Consider the following 8,978-nt stretch of genomic DNA (forward strand, 5'->3'; position numbering starts at 1 on the left):
TTTGAGCCAGTTCAAAAATTAAATTCGTGCTTCAGCATGGTTTTCATAAAATTTAAATTAAGCATCAGAACAAGGTTCAAAATAGAATAAAAATTATTTTTCCTAAAACAAAAATTACATGAAATACTGTAGTCTCAAAGCTATTTGATTTCATCTGTACTCAGAAGTTCTGGATAACTGATTCAGTCCAGGTCAAACTATAGCTTGAACCACAGTGATTTTTCTTATGATAAAAATCATAAATAATGCCACATACATCTTTCATTTTGTCAAACTGCTCTTTAAAAGTGAGCTAAATATATATCTATATATACCCCACCCAAAGATATTACCTTTTTTTCTTTCTGCTTCAGCAAGAATATACCAAGTTTTTTTGCACAAAAGTACCTTTAGAAGATTCTTTTTTTAAAAGAAAGCAACCCTGAGGAGTGCAGATCTGCAGAACAGGTTCTCCAGTTCTCTCTGGGACTCTGGAGCCCAGGAGCTGCAATGCACTTGCTCTCCACCTACTTACACAGCTTTCCGAGAGGAAATCTCTTGAATGCTGCTCTTCAGAAACAGTCAGGGGAAAATGCTGTTTTCATTGTCCAACCTGATGTGAAAGCTCATGGCTGCAGCCCTCCAGCTGTGCTGTTTCCGTGTTGAAAAGCTGTTTTGTCACCATGCCTCCTGAATCTCAGGCAGAGAAAGGGAAGGGCTGAAGTTATCTGCCTCGCATCTGAAGTCACATGATCTCTTTCGGCCTTTCTGCTGTGTTGAGGCAATGATTTGCATTTTAGCAGATCTAGCACACTGGAAAAAAACATAAGGCTATCCAGGTTATTTGGCTATCTGATGTGACTGGCACGGTTATGAAAGCCCTTAAGGAAAGCAATACTGAATTTACCACAAGGCATTGCATCTGCACACAAATGATATATATATATATGTGTTCTCCAAATCACTCAGTCATACCCAGATAATGCACAAGTATGAAGCACTCAGATCTTGCGTTGGGAACTGTGTCTCTTGTTGTTCAAAGAATATGTGAATACCACAGGGACCCACTGTGCTAATGCCTTCAGTTCATTTCTTCATGCATGCACATGTTCTCACCATAAACGTGTGACTGCAATTCTGTGGACTCAGTTCATGTTTTGGCTCATCTTCTCCTTGTGTGATGGCTGGGAAGGGATTGGAGAAGCCGAGAACACTGCAGCCTTGCTCTGCTCAGAAAGCCACGATTTGAAATCCAACCCTGACCCCTGGCAGCACGTCCCACATCTCTGACCCAGATCCCGGCCACGCTGACCCCTGACTCCCAGTAACTGCACAGGGTCCCTAGGAAAGGGCAGAGCCATCATGGTGATTTGTTACTGCCCACTGCTCACACAACAGCCCCTGAGGAATCTGCTCCACTGGCAGTGCATGGATAGCATGGGGACACTGTGATTTCAAACACATATCCTGCCAAACCACTCAAAACTAGGAGATGTCTGTAGAAGCATGATAGTGTAGTATCACCACTAGTCTTGAGCTCAGTCCTCATCAGCATTTATGTTCATCAGGACACCACTGCCCCACTCCAAAAGCCAGGGAGGGGTTGTTTGCTGCTGTGCAGTGATGGAACAGAGCACAGCAGCCATTTCTGTGGGGTCAGGGTGAGGCCTGTGCGTCCGAAGAGGACCACAGGTTATAAAGCATGCTGTGGTGGGAGAAAGCTCCATGTGCACGGGCACAAGATGAAGACCACTGTGCCCTTGCTCTGAAGGGCAAGTGGAGCTCCACCAGGACTGGATAGAAACAAAAGATTTCTGAGAATAGAGGCAAAGTAATATCTTCACCCTTTTGCCCCTCCCTGAAGGTCTAACAATACCATAACATGCTATTTTCAGAAATTTTTTGCCATCAGTGTGGTGACAATTTTAAAGGCATCAACCACCACTCTGAAGGACAGAGTGATCAAATCCCCTTTTGAAACAGACTTTTATTAAGGTGCAAAAGATATTTAAAATGCCAAACCAGCAAAGCAGAAGGCACTTGATTGACTGAGCTAGTCCTCTGAGGTTCTGGAGTCCCAGACACAAGCTTCCACTTTCAAAGCTGTTCCTCTCCTGTGAGACGAGACAGTAAATGGAAAGCATACCAAGCGCAATAATTCTGCGTGACCCAGAACAGTTTTGATGTTTGTTTTTTCTGGCAGGATGCACTTTCCCTGATCTGAGTTACAGCAGCTAATCTTTTATGTATGATCACGCTGCTCTGCCAAAATGCATGCAAGCAAAAATACATCACAACCTCTTTCCACTGTACTCCTGGGATACACATTATTTATAAACATTTACTGTACCTGATAAGTTCATCTCTATTGGCATTTACCAAGTTCTCTGCATAATGAGAGGTTTGCTCCAATTGCCAATAAATCCATCAGAAACATTTCATCCAAGATCAGTGGGAGAGGGATAACCTTAGCAGTTAGGTTCTTTAGGACATGTTTTCTTTTGTTTCTCTTCTTTGTCCTCTGTCTCAGCGATCTGACATGACCAAGCAACCTGATAAAGAGTCAGTGTTGCTGAACTGAGCCACCTCTCCAGTTACTTGTGGGGATCACAATAACATGCAACTTGAGGAAACACAAATGTCCTTTCCAAATTAACCTTTCCAGTTCAAGTCCAAGGAGACAACACCATTTTCCTTTCTACAGAGGGCAAAGAGAACATACCAGTCCCATCAACAAGGTCACACATACTACTGCTCTTTTGCTCAGCAGTCATGTATCACACACACACACTTAATATGCTGAATAGACTTTTAGCATCAACAGCTGCAACAGAAAGTAGGCCAAAAACTCTGACAATGTATGATTGAGCAATCTAGCATGACAAGAAAAAACCCAGTCATGGTGCTAGTGTAGAAATCGGGGCATCCCTCTAAAAGCAGCCCTTCTGGATGTAATTGCACTTATTCTGTTTTCCAAATACTTTAGAAACATTAACCTCCCGAGCAAGTCTTCATGCAGGCATTCCACATACATAATTCAAATTCTGCTTCAGGCTTATTTCTCAGAAGCACCCACTACAAAGTGATGTAACCGATATTTCTCAAAAAGGGTGAAGATAATCACAGTTGAAGGGAGCATGCTCCTTTTAAACTCTGACCATGGTTTCCCCCCTCTTGCCCTACCGAGCTTAAAGAAGTATTTTTATGTGACCCAGCAAAGTATTTTAAAGTACTAGCCAGGGGAAAAGTCCCTGACTGAGAAACTTGGATGCCCAGAGACAGAAAGGAAAAAAAACCTAATAAAAAAAACGGAGAAATTAATGTCCAGAACAAATTTAAAGTCTGACCCAGTCAGTGAGATGACAGAAATCTGTGCTCACACATTAGAAAAAGTAGGTTAATTTGTGTGAACACAAAAAGAAATGTTTCCCCACTGACAGTTCTGGGTGAGAAGGTGAATAAAAGACATCAAAACTAGCATCCTTGGCAAAAAGCACACCAAATCAGAAATGGGAAAGAAAGGAAGTGGTAGGGCCTCAAAGCTCCTGAAGACTGAGAAACTAGACCAGAACACTATGAAACCATCAGGATACCCTCTGCAAAAAATGGGAACAATATTTTTTTTAAGAAAGTTTCCCAAATTATCAGATGAATGCAGATTATTCTGGGAAGCAATGACTAATGACCCAATTTGCACAACTCTACCTCCCTGAGGTTAGCTTCAACCTCCACTTAGAGCTTAGAAATGATGGCTATCTATCTTCAACACTTAGGGTTTGACAGATCTTAGTAAAGCAGCATGAGGAAAAAGAAATGAGCATAAGAATTGCCTAACAAAAGCTTGATGTGCATTTTGTTGGTCTGGTGAACCAGAAGGTCCACATACAGTGCAAACCCTACATCCTGATGCCCTCAGGCCTGTCAGGCTGTCTCTTTGGTAAAGCCTTTAAATCAGGCTCTTCAGGTCAAATCAGGTTCTCCAGGTCAGGAGAGCACACAGATTTGACTCCCACACTAACAATCAGTATGTCAAAGGATTAAAAAAATATTTTAAATTGTTTTTTAAAGAATGGAATCTACCAACTAATAAATTCGACCACAGGGTAAGGGGTCATCAAGTCTATGGAAATAATTGTCTTCATCTCTATTTTCATCTAATGCTTATTAAACTGCTTTTAATGAAACATTTTCTACTTTGTTAGAGTAAATAAATCTGCTGCTTCAGCAGAACATTATTAATTTCAAAAGTCATGTCAACTATGCTATTTAGTCACAAACAATACCTGTTTTGCTTAGAAGCACCACACTTCTGAAAAGTCCCAAATTTACCTTTTAAATTCCAAATAATAATTTCTATTTGGAACTTTTGACCTGGAAACATAGTACAGGTGCCTTAATTTGTGCTCCTACAAGCCACTCCCTTTGAGATGTGAGGCAAGGCGCAGTGTGGTGAGGACCGAGATAGTGCATGTAGTGCAAAACAGCGGGTGAAACATAACAGAGGGAAGACGGCGATTATTGTGGGGTGTGAGGGGTGACAAGAAGGTCCCTGGATGGATGATGGATGGATGATGGATGGATACCCAAACACCCCCTCACGGAGGCATTTCCAGCACAGGCCCCGGGCCCGAGCGGGGCCTGGTGCGGTGGGCGAGCGTGGGGTGCCCCCTGCCGGCGGCGCGGGCTGCGGCGGGAGCCGCCCCCGGGCGGCCACACACGGGGGAAAACTCTCGGTCCTCTCCGGAGGATTGGAAAGAGCCGGGCGCCCCTGCCTCTCGCTGCCTTTTGTGTTTTAAACAGCCTCGTGTGCCGAGGAAATCAGCTACACGTCCCTCCCCCGCTGAGAAGAGAGCTGGAGCGCCCCGCAGCAGGCAGCGAGGCGCTTCCCATGGCCGGTTTAGAGGAAATCCCCGCAGCCCGGCTCCCCCGGAGCAGCCGCGGTGTTGCTGCAGCTCTCCCGGAGCTCAGGCCGCCCTTCCCGCACTTGGGCCAACCTGACGTGACAATCCAGCCCAACTCAGGGCGAGCAGAGCAGCTGAGCAAATGCCAGGAGCAGCGGGATGCGCAGGAAGGCTGCCAGCCCTTCCCGAAGCGGGGCTGGTGGCAATGGCGTTGGGAGCACGCACTGAAGGCAAAGATTTAGCGAACACGTTCGGTATGCGTGTGCCGAATACATGCCGGGGAAGGGAGCGCTGCCTGCAGCGTGGCCCGCACGCCCCAGGGTCGTTACCTGCTCCTGAGCGCCCTGTGCGGCCGGGCAGAGCAGGGCCCGCCGCTGCCCCCAGCACGCAGCGGCACTGGAGCCTTACCGGGAGCTGATCCACCCCCGTCACTCTCTGTAGCTACATAGCATTAGGGTAATTTTTAGCTTCTACATTTGTTTTGAATCAACCAGCAGTTAAAGAAAAAATACCAGACGTACGTCATCGGCCAGGGAAGAAGGTGTGCCCAGAATGTCGTCGATAGGGGCAGTACTGTGAGCGGTAATGTACGTGGCGGTTCCATAGTGTAGTGGTTATCACGTCTGCTTTACACGCAGAAGGTCCTGGGTTCGAGCCCCAGTGGAACCAGCGCCAGAATATGAGTTATTTTTTCTTGCCTCATTCTGGGTTTTTCGTAACTTCTTTTAACGCGGTGAGTTTCAGTTTAGCTGTTTCCTCCACAAGATGGGGAACCTCATAAGCAGTTAAAGAGGGCGCGGGCCGTGCGTGCGGCAGAGGTGGAGCAGCTTCCAGGGGAGCAGAGAGGTGCCTCCAGGGAAGCCCAGCCACACGGGATCCCTTCCGTAGACTGCAGCCTTGGCAGGGAACGCCCGCCTGCCAGAGGAGCCTTTCCCTGCCACAGCGGGAGGGGAATCCCCACACCGGACCATGGGCCCTCGGAGGGGCACCCGAGGAGAGCACAGGGAGCAGAGGCAGTGGGGGAAGCAGCAGCCTGTGCCTGCTCCCAAGCGGCGAGGGACAAAGGCAGTGGCGAAGTCTGCAGCCCCATGGGTCCCCAAGGCGTCTCACCGGGACTCACTGGAACCCTGGTCCTTCCATTTCTGTGTTTGGAGACGTGTTCAAGCGCTGGGGAGAGGCCGGCGGTTTTCACAGAACAGATCTAGCGAGCACAGTTAACTCCATCCTTGTTTTCCCCTGCACTGTGCATATCGTTTTTATTAACTGGGAAAGAGAGAGCCATCTCAGCTTGCCTCGGAGCAGTTTAATTTTTAAATTATAGCATGTAGTCTCATTTTGCACGTGCAAGGCTTTAGAAAAGGGTAACCTCTGGGCATGGGTGCTGGCAGAGCATCTGTCCGTGCGTGGGAGACCTATCAAGTGCTGGGGCTAAGAACATCTCTGCAGGAGGAGAAGAGTCCCTGAGCTCCACTGACCTGGAATCAGCTCCTGAGTATCTTTGAAGGATCAGAGTGGGAGGGTGTGATTTACCTATCTTAAAGATTAAAGAGAAAAAAATTGGCTTAACTTACTTTAATCAGAGACTTATTAAGAAACTTACCTTAATCATCATCGTATGGAGAAAACTATTAACCTTTGTCAGTGCTTGTTCTCACTAAACAAACACTCTGGGGCATGGGCAAGCTGCAGTTAGAGATTGCAGATCAATGCAAGGATTGCATCCAAGGGCCAGGTTGCAAAAGCTTTTTTGTGTGGAAAGCAGCAGGCTAAAGTTATAACATTAACATCATACTGTGCATCCCACAACCTGAAAGTGCAGAAGTACGCAGGTCTGGCTTTCCTCTGCCTATTTGCTTAGCAGTGTGTGCACAGCCCACAGGAAGTGAAGCCAAAGCAATGTGGTCCCCCCTCTGGGGTAAACTGTCTTCCACACACTGGCTGCTTCCAGGATGCAGGCTCAAAGCTGAGGCAGACATAGCTAGACTTCTCCTGATGTAGGATAGGCAAGCCTTTGGTGTAGGTACATCCCATCTAATAGGGATGGTGATTCCGTGGTGCCTACCTTGCCAGGACGGCCACAGCACCTCCCAGTGCATACAGGGAATGGGCCTGGTGGTCAGCACTGGGTAATTATCTGCCTCATGTTTTCTTACATTTAGGAAACAGTCTTCTTTTCAGTAGATGACTTAAGCTTATGCTTCAGATTTGTAAAAGGAATGTTTTATTCTGAGAGCCATGTCTTTAGTGTGTGTATACCACTGCAGCTCCATCCATGTGAAGGGGATTCAGCTCCTGACTCAGGTTCTAAAATCTCAACAGTCCTGCCCTCTCTGCATATCAGTGTCCTGCTTCCGAGAGATGTCCGTAGTTCACACACACGTACAAATGTGTGTTTTGTGTGTTCCCTTACTGTGCTAAAACAGAAGTGTGCCAGTCACACATTTTTTGCCGAGACACTGCTCATCGTGTGTGTTCAGCTTCCAGACTCATGGATCTGTGCGTGCTGCTCCGACTGAGCCGTCTGGCACTCTGCCTTGGGGAGAAACGTGACACGGCTACGTGGAGTTCCACTTCTCTCTCACACACGAGTACTTTTGCCTCCTGATTCCCCTCTGAGATCACACACACTTGCTGCCAGTCAGACTAAAAGCATCTCCATGGTGCAGCGTGATCTCCATGTTTTTTCCCCAAATCTGGCAGAGGAAAACACACCAAGATTTCTGAGGACTATGCAAACATAGCAAAATGTCTCAGGGCCAATGGGACATGGGCTAGAGCTGGAGAAGATGTATGGACAAAAGAGTGAACCTGTCCAGGCAGTTCCCATTTTACATAGCAGTGGGAATGTTACCAAACTGTCTTAATTTGGGCCATTTGTACTACTTTCAGTTTTGTTCTGTAATCAATGCCAGACTAAGAGCAAATGTAGCCATTTCTGGTGCTATGTTATGTACTGGCCATTAAACTTTTTCTTTCTGTACCTGAAAATATTTCTGTGCTTGCTAGGAATTAACTACATGATTCATTTAGCAATGCTGCTGCAGTGGCAGCATGGTTTTGCTGTTTATAGTTATTAAAATGAAGGACTATCAACACCATTAGACACCGACTGTCTGAACTTCATACTGTTTATACAGAGACTTTAATTTAAATGCTCTTCTAATCTTCATGTGAAACAGTTTGGTTTTTTGAATGCTATAGACCTTTTTTAAAACAAAAGCTGCCTTTCCTTCTGTGTGGAGGGAGCTTTACAAGTGGGCAGCCACCAGTTTTAAGAGTATCCTTTTGGACGGAATGTTCTTTGATAAGAGCTGTGCTGTTTCTGAACACGTTCCCTGAACTACTGTGTATTTCTTACACAAAATCAAAATGTATTTCAAGGGTGGGGTTGACCATAAACCAAGCTGATTTAAAACTGCATGTGATAATAGGAAAGAATGTGGTTTGGCTTTTCTTTAAAAAATGGTAGGTGATTTCTCTTTGTGTCAGTAGCTCTCCTTCTGTGTGACCTGTCCTTATGAGACCATAAGGTGAGAGGCTGAAGCTCAGATCTGGTTTTCCAAGAGATATGTGGATGAAGGTATTTAGGGATTTTTAAGCTGGGATTTTCAAACCCACGAGATTCAGACACCAACTGCTCATCAATGCAGAGAGGGAATGAATATCTGAGTGTCTTCAGCAGCTCTGAAAATCTCTGTCTCTGTGGCAGCCCATTTTAGACTCAACAATATAAAGGATACTGTGTAGAGCCTGAAGTGACTTGCTGTACTGCATCAGATGCCCAGAGCCTGCCCTTGTACCCTCAGTGGGCCTCATATTTCTTTAATTCCTGGCTGGACCTTCTGGTGGGTCTCACTGTTGGGCCCCAGGACAGGAACATCTGATGTACAGGAGGCCTCTGGCAAAAACTCAGGAGCCGTCCCATGCCCTTAGAAAAATGACATCCTTCCTGGAGCCTGAGATGAACTGCTTTGCCATACATTGATTCTCCCCCAGTGTTTGGGGTGAGCTGGCCCAGGCCATGTCTGTGCCTGTGGCCATGTCTGTGCCTATAGCCATGTCTGTGCCACAGGGGTCTGCCTGTGGCAACCCTCCTCT

At 46.3% G+C, this 8,978-nt stretch overlaps 1 protein-coding gene and 1 non-coding gene across 3 annotated transcripts in view; one reads left to right on the forward strand and one right to left on the reverse strand.

Annotated features, from left to right (window-relative positions):
• PPEF1 (protein phosphatase with EF-hand domain 1) overlaps positions 1-745 on the reverse strand; it is a 34,694-nt gene extending 33,949 nt beyond the window's left edge. Inside the window, exon 1 of one of the 2 annotated variants that reach the window (XM_063182829.1) lies at positions 515-745. The gene's annotated coding sequence lies outside the window, so the exon portion shown is untranslated. Of the gene's footprint in view, positions 1-332; positions 479-514 lie in introns of those variants that run through there. The other variant, XM_063182833.1, reaches the window with a different exon arrangement.
• Positions 746-5,476: 4,731 nt separating this feature from the next.
• On the forward strand, positions 5,477-5,549 carry TRNAV-UAC (transfer RNA valine (anticodon UAC)). The gene has a single exon. It is a non-coding gene; the product is annotated as a tRNA-Val (tRNA).
• Positions 5,550-8,978: the final 3,429 nt, after the last annotated feature.

The sequence above is a fragment of the Melospiza melodia genome, chromosome 2, assembly GCF_035770615.1.
Source record: "Melospiza melodia melodia isolate bMelMel2 chromosome 2, bMelMel2.pri, whole genome shotgun sequence".
In the NCBI taxonomy this organism is placed as follows: Eukaryota; Metazoa; Chordata; class Aves; order Passeriformes; family Passerellidae; genus Melospiza; species Melospiza melodia.